This window comes from Lucilia sericata, unplaced genomic scaffold (assembly GCF_015586225.1).
Source record: "Lucilia sericata isolate MDLA Ls3-8-SP2 unplaced genomic scaffold, ASM1558622v1 Contig000801F_arrow, whole genome shotgun sequence".
NCBI lineage: Eukaryota > Metazoa > Arthropoda > Insecta > Diptera > Calliphoridae > Lucilia > Lucilia sericata.
The window spans coordinates 206,179-226,204 of record NW_023994793.1 but is presented as its reverse complement, the minus strand read 5'-3'; positions in this window follow the sequence as shown (position 1 = coordinate 226,204).

The window sequence follows — 20,026 nt, the reverse complement described above, 5'->3', positions numbered from 1 at the left end:
ATTTATCTTGGAAACTATAAGAGATAGAGCCAAAACAATGAAAATCTGTGATCACTTTCATTTCCCATATAAAATCGATATTTTGAGTGAAAACATAAAAGTCCATTTATCTTGGAAACTATAAGAGATAGAGCCAAAACAATGAAAATCTGTGATCACTTTCATTTCCCATATAAAATCGATATTTTGAGTGAAAACATAAAAGTCCATTTATCTTGGAAACTATAAGAGATAGAGCCAAAACAATGAAAATCTGTGATCACTTTCATTTCCCATATAAAATCGATATTTTGAGTGAAAACATAAAAGTCCATTTATCTTGGAAACTATAAGAGATAGAGCCAAAACAATGAAAATCTGTGATCACTTTCATTTCCCATATAAAATCGATATTTTGAGTGAAAACATAAAAGTCCATTTATCTTGGAAACTATAAGAGATAGAGCCAAAACAATGAAAATCTGTGATCACTTTCATTTCCCATATAAAATCGATATTTTGAGTGAAAACATAAAAGTCCATTTATCTTGGAAACTATAAGAGATAGAGCCAAAACAATGAAAATCTGTGATCACTTTCATTTCCCATATAAAATCGATATTTTGAGTGAAAACATAAAAGTCCATTTATCTTGGAAACTATAAGAGATAGAGCCAAAACAATGAAAATCTGTGATCACTTTCATTTCCCATATAAAATCGATATTTTGAGTGAAAACATAAAAGTCCATTTATCTTGGAAACTATAAGAGATAGAGCCAAAACAATGAAAATCTGTGATCACTTTCATTTCCCATATAAAATCGATATTTTGAGTGAAAACATAAAAGTCCATTTATCTTGGAAACTATAAGAGATAGAGCCAAAACAATGAAAATCTGTGATCACTTTCATTTCCCATATAAAATCGATATTTTGAGTGAAAACATAAAAGTCCATTTATCTTGGAAACTATAAGAGATAGAGCCAAAACAATGAAAATCTGTGATCACTTTCATTTCCCATATAAAATCGATATTTTGAGTGAAAACATAAAAGTCCATTTATCTTGGAAACTATAAGAGATAGAGCCAAAACAATGAAAATCTGTGATCACTTTCATTTCCCATATAAAATCGATATTTTGAGTGAAAACATAAAAGTCCATTTATCTTGGAAACTATAAGAGATAGAGCCAAAACAATGAAAATCTGTGATCACTTTCATTTCCCATATAAAATCGATATTTTGAGTGAAAACATAAAAGTCCATTTATCTTGGAAACTATAAGAGATAGAGCCAAAACAATGAAAATCTGTGATCACTTTCATTTCCCATATAAAATCGATATTTTGAGTGAAAACATAAAAGTCCATTTATCTTGGAAACTATAAGAGATAGAGCCAAAACAATGAAAATCTGTGATCACTTTCATTTCCCATATAAAATCGATATTTTGAGTGAAAACATAAAAGTCCATTTATCTTGGAAACTATAAGAGATAGAGCCAAAACAATGAAAATCTGTGATCACTTTCATTTCCCATATAAAATCGATATTTTGAGTGAAAACATAAAAGTCCATTTATCTTGGAAACTATAAGAGATAGAGCCAAAACAATGAAAATCTGTGATCACTTTCATTTCCCATATAAAATCGATATTTTGAGTGAAAACATAAAAGTCCATTTATCTTGGAAACTATAAGAGATAGAGCCAAAACAATGAAAATCTGTGATCACTTTCATTTCCCATATAAAATCGATATTTTGAGTGAAAACATAAAAGTCCATTTATCTTGGAAACTATAAGAGATAGAGCCAAAACAATGAAAATCTGTGATCACTTTCATTTCCCATATAAAATCGATATTTTGAGTGAAAACATAAAAGTCCATTTATCTTGGAAACTATAAGAGATAGAGCCAAAACAATGAAAATCTGTGATCACTTTCATTTCCCATATAAAATCGATATTTTGAGTGAAAACATAAAAGTCCATTTATCTTGGAAACTATAAGAGATAGAGCCAAAACAATGAAAATCTGTGATCACTTTCATTTCCCATATAAAATCGATATTTTGAGTGAAAACATAAAAGTCCATTTATCTTGGAAACTATAAGAGATAGAGCCAAAACAATGAAAATCTGTGATCACTTTCATTTCCCATATAAAATCGATATTTTGAGTGAAAACATAAAAGTCCATTTATCTTGGAAACTATAAGAGATAGAGCCAAAACAATGAAAATCTGTGATCACTTTCATTTCCCATATAAAATCGATATTTTGAGTGAAAACATAAAAGTCCATTTATCTTGGAAACTATAAGAGATAGAGCCAAAACAATGAAAATCTGTGATCACTTTCATTTCCCATATAAAATCGATATTTTGAGTGAAAACATAAAAGTCCATTTATCTTGGAAACTATAAGAGATAGAGCCAAAACAATGAAAATCTGTGATCACTTTCATTTCCCATATAAAATCGATATTTTGAGTGAAAACATAAAAGTCCATTTATCTTGGAAACTATAAGAGATAGAGCCAAAACAATGAAAATCTGTGATCACTTTCATTTCCCATATAAAATCGATATTTTGAGTGAAAACATAAAAGTCCATTTATCTTGGAAACTATAAGAGATAGAGCCAAAACAATGAAAATCTGTGATCACTTTCATTTCCCATATAAAATCGATATTTTGAGTGAAAACATAAAAGTCCATTTATCTTGGAAACTATAAGAGATAGAGCCAAAACAATGAAAATCTGTGATCACTTTCATTTCCCATATAAAATCGATATTTTGAGTGAAAACATAAAAGTCCATTTATCTTGGAAACTATAAGAGATAGAGCCAAAACAATGAAAATCTGTGATCACTTTCATTTCCCATATAAAATCGATATTTTGAGTGAAAACATAAAAGTCCATTTATCTTGGAAACTATAAGAGATAGAGCCAAAACAATGAAAATCTGTGATCACTTTCATTTCCCATATAAAATCGATATTTTGAGTGAAAACATAAAAGTCCATTTATCTTGGAAACTATAAGAGATAGAGCCAAAACAATGAAAATCTGTGATCACTTTCATTTCCCATATAAAATCGATATTTTGAGTGAAAACATAAAAGTCCATTTATCTTGGAAACTATAAGAGATAGAGCCAAAACAATGAAAATCTGTGATCACTTTCATTTCCCATATAAAATCGATATTTTGAGTGAAAACATAAAAGTCCATTTATCTTGGAAACTATAAGAGATAGAGCCAAAACAATGAAAATCTGTGATCACTTTCATTTCCCATATAAAATCGATATTTTGAGTGAAAACATAAAAGTCCATTTATCTTGGAAACTATAAGAGATAGAGCCAAAACAATGAAAATCTGTGATCACTTTCATTTCCCATATAAAATCGATATTTTGAGTGAAAACATAAAAGTCCATTTATCTTGGAAACTATAAGAGATAGAGCCAAAACAATGAAAATCTGTGATCACTTTCATTTCCCATATAAAATCGATATTTTGAGTGAAAACATAAAAGTCCATTTATCTTGGAAACTATAAGAGATAGAGCCAAAACAATGAAAATCTGTGATCACTTTCATTTCCCATATAAAATCGATATTTTGAGTGAAAACATAAAAGTCCATTTATCTTGGAAACTATAAGAGATAGAGCCAAAACAATGAAAATCTGTGATCACTTTCATTTCCCATATAAAATCGATATTTTGAGTGAAAACATAAAAGTCCATTTATCTTGGAAACTATAAGAGATAGAGCCAAAACAATGAAAATCTGTGATCACTTTCATTTCCCATATAAAATCGATATTTTGAGTGAAAACATAAAAGTCCATTTATCTTGGAAACTATAAGAGATAGAGCCAAAACAATGAAAATCTGTGATCACTTTCATTTCCCATATAAAATCGATATTTTGAGTGAAAACATAAAAGTCCATTTATCTTGGAAACTATAAGAGATAGAGCCAAAACAATGAAAATCTGTGATCACTTTCATTTCCCATATAAAATCGATATTTTGAGTGAAAACATAAAAGTCCATTTATCTTGGAAACTATAAGAGATAGAGCCAAAACAATGAAAATCTGTGATCACTTTCATTTCCCATATAAAATCGATATTTTGAGTGAAAACATAAAAGTCCATTTATCTTGGAAACTATAAGAGATAGAGCCAAAACAATGAAAATCTGTGATCACTTTCATTTCCCATATAAAATCGATATTTTGAGTGAAAACATAAAAGTCCATTTATCTTGGAAACTATAAGAGATAGAGCCAAAACAATGAAAATCTGTGATCACTTTCATTTCCCATATAAAATCGATATTTTGAGTGAAAACATAAAAGTCCATTTATCTTGGAAACTATAAGAGATAGAGCCAAAACAATGAAAATCTGTGATCACTTTCATTTCCCATATAAAATCGATATTTTGAGTGAAAACATAAAAGTCCATTTATCTTGGAAACTATAAGAGATAGAGCCAAAACAATGAAAATCTGTGATCACTTTCATTTCCCATATAAAATCGATATTTTGAGTGAAAACATAAAAGTCCATTTATCTTGGAAACTATAAGAGATAGAGCCAAAACAATGAAAATCTGTGATCACTTTCATTTCCCATATAAAATCGATATTTTGAGTGAAAACATAAAAGTCCATTTATCTTGGAAACTATAAGAGATAGAGCCAAAACAATGAAAATCTGTGATCACTTTCATTTCCCATATAAAATCGATATTTTGAGTGAAAACATAAAAGTCCATTTATCTTGGAAACTATAAGAGATAGAGCCAAAACAATGAAAATCTGTGATCACTTTCATTTCCCATATAAAATCGATATTTTGAGTGAAAACATAAAAGTCCATTTATCTTGGAAACTATAAGAGATAGAGCCAAAACAATGAAAATCTGTGATCACTTTCATTTCCCATATAAAATCGATATTTTGAGTGAAAACATAAAAGTCCATTTATCTTGGAAACTATAAGAGATAGAGCCAAAACAATGAAAATCTGTGATCACTTTCATTTCCCATATAAAATCGATATTTTGAGTGAAAACATAAAAGTCCATTTATCTTGGAAACTATAAGAGATAGAGCCAAAACAATGAAAATCTGTGATCACTTTCATTTCCCATATAAAATCGATATTTTGAGTGAAAACATAAAAGTCCATTTATCTTGGAAACTATAAGAGATAGAGCCAAAACAATGAAAATCTGTGATCACTTTCATTTCCCATATAAAATCGATATTTTGAGTGAAAACATAAAAGTCCATTTATCTTGGAAACTATAAGAGATAGAGCCAAAACAATGAAAATCTGTGATCACTTTCATTTCCCATTAAATCCATGAAAACATAAAAGTCCATTTATTTTTGAGATAGTGAAAAAATAAAAGTCCATTTATCTTGGAAACTATAAGAGATAGAGCCAAAACAATGAAAATCATTTCCCATATAAACATTTTTTGAGTGAAAACATAAAAGTCCATTTATCTTGGAAACTATAAGAGATAGAGCCAAAACAATGAAAATCTGTGATCACTTTCATTTCCCATATAAAATCATTTTTGAGTGAAAACATAAAAGTCCATTTATCTTGGAAACTAAGAGATAGAGCCAAAACAATGAAAATCTGTGATCACTTTCATTTCCCATATAAAATCGATATTTTTAGTGAAAACATAAAAGTCCATTTATCTTGGAAACTATAAGAGATAGAGCCAAAACAATGAAAATCTGTGATCACTTTCATTTCCCATATAAAATCGATATTTTGAGTGAAAACATAAAAGTCCATTTATCTTGGAAACTATAAGAGATAGAGCCAAAACAATGAAAATCTGTGATCACTTTCATTTCCCATATAAAATCGATATTTTGAGTGAAAACATAAAAGTCCATTTATCTTGGAAACTATAAGAGATAGAGCCAAAACAATGAAAATCTGTGATCACTTTCATTTCCCATATAAAATCGATATTTTGAGTGAAAACATAAAAGTCCATTTATCTTGGAAACTATAAGAGATAGAGCCAAAACAATGAAAATCTGTGATCACTTTCATTTCCCATATAAAATCGATATTTTGAGTGAAAACATAAAAGTCCATTTATCTTGGAAACTATAAGAGATAGAGCCAAAACAATGAAAATCTGTGATCACTTTCATTTCCCATATAAAATCGATATTTTGAGTGAAAACATAAAAGTCCATTTATCTTGGAAACTATAAGAGATAGAGCCAAAACAATGAAAATCTGTGATCACTTTCATTTCCCATATAAAATCGATATTTTGAGTGAAAACATAAAAGTCCATTTATCTTGGAAACTATAAGAGATAGAGCCAAAACAATGAAAATCTGTGATCACTTTCATTTCCCATATAAAATCGATATTTTGAGTGAAAACATAAAAGTCCATTTATCTTGGAAACTATAAGAGATAGAGCCAAAACAATGAAAATCTGTGATCACTTTCATTTCCCATATAAAATCGATATTTTGAGTGAAAACATAAAAGTCCATTTATCTTGGAAACTATAAGAGATAGAGCCAAAACAATGAAAATCTGTGATCACTTTCATTTCCCATATAAAATCGATATTTTTAGTGAAAACATAAAAGTCCATTTATCTTGGAAACTATAAGAGATAGAGCCAAAACAATGAAAATCTGTGATCACTTTCATTTCCCATATAAAATCGATATTTTGAGTGAAAACATAAAAGTCCATTTATCTTGGAAACTATAAGAGATAGAGCCAAAACAATGAAAATCTGTGATCACTTTCATTTCCCATATAAAATCGATATTTTGAGTGAAAACATAAAAGTCCATTTATCTTGGAAACTATAAGAGATAGAGCCAAAACAATGAAAATCTGTGATCACTTTCATTTCCCATATAAAATCGATATTTTTAGTGAAAACATAAAAGTCCATTTATCTTGGAAACTATAAGAGATAGAGCCAAAACAATGAAAATCTGTGATCACTTTCATTTCCCATATAAAATCGATATTTTGAGTGAAAACATAAAAGTCCATTTATCTTGGAAACTATAAGAGATAGAGCCAAAACAATGAAAATCTGTGATCACTTTCATTTCCCATATAAAATCGATATTTTGAGTGAAAACATAAAAGTCCATTTATCTTGGAAACTATAAGAGATAGAGCCAAAACAATGAAAATCTGTGATCACTTTCATTTCCCATATAAAATCGATATTTTGAGTGAAAACATAAAAGTCCATTTATCTTGGAAACTATAAGAGATAGAGCCAAAACAATGAAAATCTGTGATCACTTTCATTTCCCATATAAAATCGATATTTTGAGTGAAAACATAAAAGTCCATTTATCTTGGAAACTATAAGAGATAGAGCCAAAACAATGAAAATCTGTGATCACTTTCATTTCCCATATAAAATCGATATTTTGAGTGAAAACATAAAAGTCCATTTATCTTGGAAACTATAAGAGATAGAGCCAAAACAATGAAAATCTGTGATCACTTTCATTTCCCATATAAAATCGATATTTTGAGTGAAAACATAAAAGTCCATTTATCTTGGAAACTATAAGAGATAGAGCCAAAACAATGAAAATCTGTGATCACTTTCATTTCCCATATAAAATCGATATTTTGAGTGAAAACATAAAAGTCCATTTATCTTGGAAACTATAAGAGATAGAGCCAAAACAATGAAAATCTGTGATCACTTTCATTTCCCATATAAAATCGATATTTTGAGTGAAAACATAAAAGTCCATTTATCTTGGAAACTATAAGAGATAGAGCCAAAACAATGAAAATCTGTGATCACTTTCATTTCCCATATAAAATCGATATTTTGAGTGAAAACATAAAAGTCCATTTATCTTGGAAACTATAAGAGATAGAGCCAAAACAATGAAAATCTGTGATCACTTTCATTTCCCATATAAAATCGATATTTTGAGTGAAAACATAAAAGTCCATTTATCTTGGAAACTATAAGAGATAGAGCCAAAACAATGAAAATCTGTGATCACTTTCATTTCCCATATAAAATCGATATTTTTGAGTGAAAACATAAAAGTCCATTTATCTTGGAAACTATAAGAGATAGAGCCAAAACAATGAAAATCTGTGATCACTTTCATTTCCCATATAAAATCGATATTTTGAGTGAAAACATAAAAGTCCATTTATCTTGGAAACTATAAGAGATAGAGCCAAAACAATGAAAATCTGTGATCACTTTCATTTCCCATATAAAATCGATATTTTTGAGTGAAAACATAAAAGTCCATTTATCTTGGAAACTATAAGAGATAGAGCCAAAACAATGAAAATCTGTGATCACTTTCATTTCCCATATAAAATCGATATTTTGAGTGAAAACATAAAAGTCCATTTATCTTGGAAACTATAAGAGATAGAGCCAAAACAATGAAAATCTGTGATCACTTTCATTTCCCATATAAAATCCATATTTTTGAGTGAAAACATAAAAGTCCATTTATCTTGGAAACTATAAGAGATAGAGCCAAAACAATGAAAATCTGTGATCACTTTCATTTCCCATATAAAATCGATATTTTGAGTGAAAACATAAAAGTCCATTTATCTTGGAAACTATAAGAGATAGAGCCAAAACAATGAAAATCTGTGATCACTTTCATTTCCCATATAAAATCGATATTTTGAGTGAAAACATAAAAGTCCATTTATCTTGGAAACTATAAGAGATAGAGCCAAAACAATGAAAATCTGTGATCACTTTCATTTCCCATATAAAATCGATATTTTGAGTGAAAACATAAAAGTCCATTTATCTTGGAAACTATAAGAGATAGAGCCAAAACAATGAAAATCTGTGATCACTTTCATTTCCCATATAAAATCGATATTTTGAGTGAAAACATAAAAGTCCATTTATCTTGGAAACTATAAGAGATAGAGCCAAAACAATGAAAATCTGTGATCACTTTCATTTCCCATATAAAATCGATATTTTGAGTGAAAACATAAAAGTCCATTTATCTTGGAAACTATAAGAGATAGAGCCAAAACAATGAAAATCTGTGATCACTTTCATTTCCCATATAAAATCGATATTTTTGAGTGAAAACATAAAAGTCCATTTATCTTGGAAACTATAAGAGATAGAGCCAAAACAATGAAAATCTGTGATCACTTTCATTTCCCATATAAAATCGATATTTTGAGTGAAAACATAAAAGTCCATTTATCTTGGAAACTATAAGAGATAGAGCCAAAACAATGAAAATCTGTGATCACTTTCATTTCCCATATAAAATCGATATTTTTAGTGAAAACATAAAAGTCCATTTATCTTGGAAACTATAAGAGATAGAGCCAAAACAAATGAAAATCTGTGATCACTTTCATTTCCCATATAAAATCGATATTTTGAGTGAAAACATAAAAGTCCATTTATCTTGGAAACTATAAGAGATAGAGCCAAAACAATGAAAATCTGTGATCACTTTCATTTCCCATATAAAATCGATATTTTAAGTGAAAACATAAAAGTCCATTTATCTTGGAAACTATAAGAGATAGAGCCAAAACAATGAAAATCTGTGATCACTTTCATTTCCCATATAAAATCGATATTTTAAGTGAAAACATAAAAGTCCATTTATCTTGGAAACTATAAGAGATAGAGCCAAAACAATGAAAATCTGTGATCACTTTCATTTCCCATATAAAATCCATATTTTTTAATGAAAACATAAAAGTCCATTTATCTTGGAAACTATAAGAGATAGAGCCAAAACAATGAAAATCTGTGATCACTTTCATTTCCCATATAAAATCGATATTTTGAGTGAAAACATAAAAGTCCATTTATCTTGGAAACTATAAGAGATAGAGCCAAAACAATGAAAATCTGTGATCACTTTCATTTCCCATATAAAATCGATATTTTAAGTGAAAACATAAAAGTCCATTTATCTTGGAAACTATAAGAGATAGAGCCAAAACAATGAAAATCTGTGATCACTTTCATTTCCCATATAAAATCCGATATTTTGAGTGAAAACATAAAAGTCCATTTATCTTGGAAACTATAAGAGATAGAGCCAAAACAATGAAAATCTGTGATCACTTTCATTTCCCATATAAAATCGATATTTTGAGTGAAAACATAAAAGTCCATTTATCTTGGAAACTATAAGAGATAGAGCCAAAACAATGAAAATCTGTGATCACTTTCATTTCCCATATAAAATCGATATTTTGAGTGAAAACATAAAAGTCCATTTATCTTGGAAACTATAAGAGATAGAGCCAAAACAATGAAAATCTGTGATCACTTTCATTTCCCATATAAAATCCATTTTTTTTAATGAAAACATAAAAGTCCATTTATCTTGGAAACTATAAGAGATAGAGCCAAAACAATGAAAATCTGTGATCACTTTCATTTCCCATATAAAATCGATATTTTAAGTGAAAACATAAAAGTCCATTTATCTTGGAAACTATAAGAGATAGAGCCAAAACAATGAAAATCTGTGATCACTTTCATTTCCCATATAAAATCGATATTTTAAGTGAAAACATAAAAGTCCAGTTTATCTTGGAAACTATAAGAGATAGAGCCAAAACAATGAAAATCTGTGATCACTTTCATTTCCCATATAAAATCGATATTTTAAGTGAAAACATAAAAGTCCATTTATCTTGGAAACTATAAGAGATAGAGCCAAAACAAAGAAAATCTGTGATCACTTTCATTTCCCATATAAAATCGATATTTTGAGTGAAAAGATAAAAGTCCATTTATCTTGGAAACTATAAGAGATAGAGCCAAAACAAGAAAATCTGTGATCACTTTCATTTCCCATATAAAATCGATATTTTGAGTGAAAACATAAAAGTCCATTTATCTTGGAAACTATAAGAGATAGAGCCAAAACAATGAAAATCTGTGATCACTTTCATTTCCCATATAAAATCGATATTTTAAGTGAAAACATAAAAGTCCATTTATCTTGGAAACTATAAGAGATAGAGCCAAAACAATGAAAATCTGTGATCACTTTCATTTCCCATATAAAATCGATATTTTAAGTGAAAACATAAAAGTCCATTTATCTTGGAAACTATAAGAGATAGAGCCAAAACAATGAAAATCTGTGATCACTTTCATTTCCCATATAAAATCGATATTTTGAGTGAAAACATAAAAGTCCATTTATCTTGGAAACTATAAGAGATAGAGCCAAAACAATGAAAATCTGTGATCACTTTCATTTCCCATATAAAATCCATTTTTTGAGTGAAAACATAAAAGTCCATTTATCTTGGAAACTATAAGAGATAGAGCCAAAACAATGAAAATCTGTGATCACTTTCATTTCCCATATAAAATCGATATTTTGAGTGAAAACATAAAAGTCCATTTATCTTGGAAACTATAAGAGATAGAGCCAAAACAAAGAAAATCTGTGATCACTTTCATTTCCCATATAAATCCTTTTTTTAATGAAAACATAAAAGTCCATTTATCTTGGAAACTATAAGAGATAGAGCCAAAACAATGAAAATCTGTGATCACTTTCATTTCCCATATAAAATCGATATTTTAAGTGAAAACATAAAAGTCCATTTATCTTGGAAACTATAAGAGATAGAGCCAAAACAATGAAAATCTGTGATCACTTTCATTTCCCATATAAAATCCATATTTTTAATGAAAACATAAAAGTCCATTTATCTTGGAAACTATAAGAGATAGAGCCAAAACAATGAAAATCTGTGATCACTTTCATTTCACATATAAAATCGATATTTTAAGTGAAAACATAAAAGTCCATTTATCTTGGAAACTATAAGAGATAGAGCCAAAACAAAGAAAATCTGTGATCACTTTCATTCCCCATATATAAATCCATTTTTTAATGAAAACATAAAAGTCCATTTATCTTGGAAACTATAAGAGATAGAGCCAAAACAATGAAAATCTGTGATCACTTTCATTTCACATATAAAATCGATATTTTGAGTGAAAAGATAAAAGTCCATTTATCTTGGAAACTATAAGAGATAGAGCCAAAACAAGAAAATCTGTGATCACTTTCATTTCCCATATAAAATCGATATTTTGAGTGAAAACATAAAATTCCATTTATCTTGGAAACTATAAGAGATAGAGCCAAAACAAAGAAAATCTGTGATCACTTTCATTTCCCATATAAAATCGATATTTTTAGTGAAAACATAAAAGTCCATTTATCTTGGAAACTATAAGAGATGGAGCCAAAACAATGAAAATCTGTGATCACTTTCATTTCCAATATAAAATCGATAATTTGAGTGAAAACATAAAAGTCCATTTATCTTGGAAACTATAAGAGATAGAGCCAAAACAATGAAAATCTGTGATCACTTTCATTTCCCTTATAAATTCCATTTTTTTAATGAAAACATAAAAGTCCATTTATCTTGGAAACTATAAGAGATAGAGCCAAAACAAAGAAAATCTGTGATCACTTTCATTTCCCATATATAAAATCCATTTTTTTAATGAAAACATAAAAGTCCATTTATCTTGGAAACTATAAGAGATAGAGCCAAAACAAAGAAAATCTGTGATCACTTTCATTTCACATATAAAAACGATATTTTGAGTGAAAACATAAAAGTCCATTTATCTTGGAAACTATAAGAGATAGAACCAAAACAAAGAAAATCTGTGATCACTTTCATTTTCCATATAAAAACGATATTTTGAGTGAAAAGATAAAAGTCCATTTATCTTGGAAACTATAAGAGATAGAGCCAAAACAAAGAAAATCTGTGATCACTTTCATTTCCCATATAAAATCGATATTTTAAGTGAAAACATAAAAGTCCATTTATCTTGGAAACTATAAGAGATAGAGCCAAAACAAAGAAAATCTGTGATCACTTTCATTTCCCATATAAAATCGATATTTTGAGTGAAAAGATAAATGTCCATTTATCTTGGAAACTATAAAAGATAGAGCCAAAACAATGAAAATCTGTGATCACTTTCATTTCCGATATAAAATCGATATTTTGAGTGAAAAGATAAAAGTCCATTTATCTTGAAAACTATAAGAGATAGAGCCAAAACAAAGAAAATCATTGATCACTTTCATTTCCCTTATAAATTCCATTTTTTTAATGAAAACATAAAAGTCCATTTATCTTGGAAACTATAAGAGAAAAGATAAGAGTCCATTTATCTTGGAAACTATAAGAGATAGAGCCAAAACAAAGAAAATCTGTGATCACTTTCATTTCGTATATAAAAACGATATTTTAAGTGAAAACATAAAAGTCCATTTATCTTGAAAACTATAAGAGATAGAGCCTAAACAATGAAAATCTGTGATCACTTTCATTTCCCATATAAAATCGATATTTTGAGTGAAAACATAAAAGTCCATTTATCTTGGAAACTATAAGAGATGGAGCCAAAACAAAGAAAATCTGTGATCACTTTCATATCCCATGAAAAGAGAAAAGTCCATTTATTTTGGAAACTATAAGAGATAGAGCCAAAACAAAGAAAATCTGTGATCACTTTCATTTCCCATATAAAATCGATATTTTGAGTGAAAACATAAATGTCCATTTATCTTGGAAACTATAAGAGATAGAGCCAAAACAATGAAAATCTGTGATCACTTTCATTTCCCATATAAAATCGATATTTTAAGTGAAAACATAAAAGTCCATTTATCTTGGAAACTATAAGAGATAGAGCCAAAACAATGAAAATCTGTGATCACTTTCATTTCCCATATAAATTCCATTTATTTTTTTTATCTTGGAAACTATAAGAGATAGAGCCAAAACAAAGAAAATCTGTGATCGCTTTCATTTCCCATATATAAAATCCATTTTTTTAATGAAAACATAAAAGTCCATTTATCATGGAAACTATAAGAGATAGAGCCAAAACAATGAAAATCTGTGATCACTTTCATTTCCCATATGAAATCGATATTTTGAGTGAAAACATAAAAGTCCATTTATCTTGGAAACTATAAGAGATAGAGTCAAAACAATGAAAATCTGTGATCATTTTCATTTCCCATATAAATTCCTTTTTCTTAATGAAAACATAAAAGTCCATTTATCTTGGAAACTATAAAAGATAGAGCCAAAACAAAGAAAATCTGTGATCACTTTCATTTCCCATATATAAAATCCATTTTTTTAATGAAAACATAAAAGTCCATTTATGTTGGAAACTATAAGAGATAGAGCCAAAACAATGAAAATCTGTGATCACTTTCATTTCACATATAAAATCGATATTTTGTGTGAAAACATAAAAGTCCATTTATCTTGGAAACTATAAGAAATAGAGCCAAAACAATTAAAATCTGTGATCACTTTCATTTCACATATAAAAACGATATTTTGAGTGAAAACATAAAAGTCCATTTATCTTGGAAACTATAAGAGATAGAGCCAAAACAAAGAAAATCTGTGATCACTTTCATTTTACATATAAAATCGATATTTTAAGTGAAAACATTAAAGTCCATTTATCTTAGAAACTATAAGAGATAGAGCCAAAACAAAGAAAATCTGTGATCACTTTCATTTCCCATATAAAATCGATATTTTGAGTGAAAAGATAAAAGTCCATTTATCTTGGAAACTATAAGAGATAGAGCCAAAACAATGAAATTCTGTGATCACTTTCATTTCCCATATAAAATCGATATTTTGAGTGAAAACATAAAAGTCCATTTATCTTGGAAACTATAAGAGATAGAGCCAAAACAAAGAAAATCTGTGATCACTTTCATTTCCCATATAAAATCAATATTTTGAGTGAAAACATAAAAGTCCATTTATCTTGGAAACTATAAGAGATGGAGCCAAAACAATGGAAATTTGTGATCACTTTCATTTCCCATATAAAATCGATATTTTGAGTGAAAACATAAAAGTCCGTTTATCTTGGAAACTGTAAGAGATAGAGCCAAAACAATGAAAATCTGTGATCACTTTCATTTCCCATATAAAATCGATATTTTGGGTGAAAACATAAACAACAAACAACATAAACTATAAGAGATAGAGCCAAGACAATGAAAAACTTTTATTTCCTAGAAAAAATCCTAAAAATCTCTAAAACTTTGTTAATTTAGATTTTTTGAAAAAATCGCATTCTATGATGAAAATTGGATCCAAAATTCTCTTAAAAATTTGTCAAAAAATTTACCAAAAAAGAAAGAAAATATTCATAACTTAAATAGCATTTGAGTTTTATAAATGAAGCAAAACCGTGTCAGAAATTCTGTTTAAAAATAATTAATATCACTGCATGTATCTTCATTATAAATCATCACCATTTCAAGTGTTTGTCACCAGAATCAAATAAATCACGTGACTCGTGTGGACGTCTTCGTTCTTCCTTCTGCTTGTTTTGTTTTTTTATTCATAATGATCATTTTTGAGTATTCTTGCTAGCATATTTGAGAGGCTCTGGGAAAAAATGATAAAGTTCTTAACATTTATTATGTACAAAAGAGCGTAAGGGAAGGAAAGACAGGCAATCTGGAGTGTCGAGTAGAGTAAAGTTGAAGAATGGTGATTTCTTTTTTTTTTTTTTTTTGGTTTTCCTAAAAAAAGGGAAATTATTTTGGATATTTTTTTTCTTGGTTTAGTTTGAAATTGTTAAATTTTTTAAACATCTGTATTTGCGTAATTTGTGGCAATGTTTAGAAGAATGATCATATTGTGTTTGAAATTATTTAAATATTGTTTTCTAAAAATGTACCGCCTTTATTGTTGGTTTGTTGCCTTAAGGGGCTGTGTAGAGTTTCAAGTGTCATTCAAATTAAAACTTGAAAATGTAGGTGATTCTTATTATTCGTAAGGGTTTGAAATTTTTCTGTACATTGACCTCTTTTTTGTGTGTAAATGTTTATTTCTTTGGGATAGGATTGATATTTTAGTGTTATTAATTGTTTGATCATTTATTTTAGAGAGTAATTAGTAGTTGGTGTTAAATGTGGTAATTTGAGATAAAGTGTTTGAAGTTGAATGTTTACAGAAATTTGGGATAATTGATATATCAAATGTTGTGTAAGAAACTAGAAATTTCAGCTAGCAACTTTTAATGGAACCAACAAAGTTTACGTCTCAAATATCTCAATATTAACAAAGTTTTAGAGGTTTTTAGTTTTGACTTGATTTTTCTGATTGATTTTTTAGAGGGAAATATAAGAGATCACAGATTAACTCGCCAGAAACTAAGGTTCTGGTTGTGGAATAGTTGGTGTATATTCTCCCAATTGAAACATAAGATATAAGGCGTGCAGGTATTTACAGTCGAACGGCTCTTAGCTTTAGGTGAATTGATCAAAGGCGGTTAATGGACACGATATCAATAAAAACTGGACACATTGGAAGGCTATACACAAACATTGGACGTGACTGATCACATACCAGAGACCAGATAGAACCAGGCATTTGCCTGTGAACTGTGAAACAAAATAGGCTTACAAAAGGATCAACATTGAAAATCCAGAAACCGAAATATACTATCGTCTTACAACAATAGCTTCCAAACGGAAGTCAGCGCAATAACAGAATGTGTAAACTGGATTGGAGTAATTATGGCGCCAACATAGCTCAATATATTTGCCGACAGTTAATTAGGGCGATTTCAGATAATAATATTAAACCATAGACCAAATTGGACAGTAAGTGAGTCTCAACCGAATACTTTTCCAGAGGAAAGCTTTGCATTATATGGGTACCAGACCACTCGCGAATAATCATCAGAATAATCATTCGGTGCATCGTGGGCTGGTTATAATGAAAAGATGAATAGAACCATAAAGATTATATGGGAGAGAAGAACAAAATTACTCCCCGAAAAGAAAGTGAATTGATGGAACTGTTTGCCAGGCTTTCGTCGAAATTAGATCCAAATATTTTGGGAGTGATGTTATTGCAGATATTACATCCCTCAGGATCCTGATTGGAAAATTTTAAGGTACTACATCTAGGAAACTTAGTTTCTGAACAGTGATCTACAATTCCTTTCATAGGTCGCTATATAACTTTTCAGGCCAACATTTTCCCTGAAAAGAATTGTACAACAGGCTCTATAGCGGCTTAGGTGGAATTCTCCGAAACTAGAGACGAACTATAGTGAATTTAAAACCCCTTAAAGTTACTTTATAACCTTCGATCGACAAACGAGCTGACATTGCGGGATCGTTAAGAATTTTGCAACGGATTCGCATGAACGTATAGCATGCGGAGAGTTTTTCTGCCATTACCAAGCTTTCGTCAAAATTGAATCCAAATATCTTGGGAGTGATGTTATTCCAGATATTACATCCTTTGGGAGCAGTAATTAGAAAATTCTAAGGGACTACATCCAATAAACTTAATTTCTGAACAGTGATCTACAATTCCTTTCGTAGATCGCTATATAACTTTTCCAACCAACATTTTTCCATGAAAAGGAGTGTACAACAGACCTGATAGCGGACTAGGTGCAATTATTCAGAACTAGAGATATACTATAGAGAATTTTTAACCATACTATAGAGCCTTTATAACTATCGACCTATAAACTGACTGATATTGCGTGATCGTTAAGAGTTTTACAACAAATTTGCATGAATGTAGAGCATATGGAGAGGACAATGAAACGCTGAATAAGTTAATCTATCATTGCCAGACTTTCGTCGAAATTAGATCGAAATATCTGGGTAGTGATGTCATTTCAGATATTACATCCCTCAGGAGCACTGATTAGAAAATTCTAAGGAGCTATGTTCGGGAAACTTAGTTTCTGAACAGTAATCTACAAATCCTTTTAAAGATCGCTTATGGCCAACATTTTTCCATGAAAAGGAGTGGACAACAGGCTCGATAGCGGACTAGGTGTATTTCTTCGAATCTAGAGATGGATTATAGAGAATTTTTAACCACTTAAGTGCCTTTGTAGCCTTTGATCAACAAACTGGTTGATATTGCGGTATCGTTAAAAGTTTTACAAGGCCTTTTGAGGTCTACGACCGATATTACCAGGTGACCCCCTTGCATATTAAAATGATACATTTTTAATACGAATAGACAATGAAAAGCTATTATAAATCTTTCGTAAGCAATTATTAAAATAAATAATTAATTTTAAACATTTTCTTTTAATATTTTAAATAATTTATCTACTTTTCATGAAAAATCTTAATTAAAAAGAGAAAAAAAAAACAAAAAACAACAAGTATTTATTTTTAATTTTTAATATTTGTATAATAAATATTACCAATCTGTAGCAATTATCGAATGACTAATTAGCCATATACCAACCAAGTCTACATATGCTTCTCATCCACCCAATCAACCAAATACGTATGTATTTTATATATGAAAAGAGCCAAAGACATCTTTAGCAAATTTATAAAATTATACGAAGAATTTCAAATGAAAAGAATTTGAAATTTTTGAACTAATGAACATTTAACCAAGTCATAAATGAAGCAAACAAGCGTCATTAAAAACTGAAATTATTAACACATAATTTAGGAAATTTCATATATATTTTACTTGTCTTATTTTCGTTTGTTTTTGTTCTTATTATTTATTTTCATATTTGTATTTTTTTATTATTAATGTTATTCAGACATATGAAGGAGAAAGTGTCATTTAAGTTTTAAACATAATGGAGAATTTTTGAATGATTTCAAAAACATTTTTTTTTTCCTTTTTTTACATTTAACGCAAAAACACGCAAGTCATTAAAAGAAAAGTGTATTCTTGATCTTTATAAAGACTCTTTGAGTCTGTGCCAACATTTATTAAAATGTCTTAATTATTTATGATGCAGTTTCATAAAAAAATTTTCTGAAAGAAAAACATATACACAAATTGTTGAGGAAAATATACAATTACACTTGGAGAAAATGAGAAATTTATAGTTAAAATTTACATATTATTTGAGTTCATTGGTGATATTCTGAACAACGGAGGATGATGCTCTAAATTTCATCAAAATATCTTGAAAATTTCGCCCAGTGCCTTGTGCACAAGGTTTAGATGGAAGCCGGACAGATGGACGGACATGTCTTAATCGGCTCAGAAAGTGATTCTGAGTCGATCGGTACTTTAAGATGGACCAATATTTCAGTGCGTTACAAACATCAGTACAAACGCTAATATCCTACCTATAAATTCGGTGCCGTTACCGAATAACAACAAATACCCCACAGAGGAGTGACTGTGGAACTAAGTGTTGGAAATACCTAGAGTACGTGTGTTGGATGTTGTTCTCAATTGAATGTGTCGGATGAATGAGAAGTGTGCTGGGTTGAATGGATGAAATGTGCTGTGTGGGTTGGTGGATTTGTTGAACATCTGTTTGTTCATTGAACAAACAGAAAACAAAATAAACAACAAAAAAAACAGTGTGGCCAGATTGCCGGCGGCGCTGGTATGCTCGCGATTGCCGGGCTTGGAGCTCGCCGGAGGGGGTGGTCCTTGCCAGCAATCTGTACCGAATACACACACCATCACAAAAAAATCATACCAGCAAAAATATATTAAAGTTAAAGGGCTCAAAGTAGTCTTTCTCCATTTCCCTGCGTACTAGTCTATCGAACAATTCTTCTCCTGGCTGATGTTGTTGCCAGGAAATAACCCTCCCACTCGGGATTGAATCCCGCCATGACATCCAATAGTAGGGATGTCCCAAACTTTCCCCGCAGACAATACCTTCCCTACTTACCGCCGCGTTTACTGAATTTTAGCCAGTCATATTAATTAAAATAAAACTTGGAAAGTAGTATTTTCATTTATACATTATAAAAGTTGTTTTATTAAAAAAAAAGGAATTTATATAAACGAAAATATCGGAATAAAATTTACAAAAATTTACTTTTAGATGACGATTTCATATTTTACTCTTATTTCTAGTTTTAATTTTAAGATTTTAGTTTTAAATTTCAATTTTAAAATTTTAGTTTTA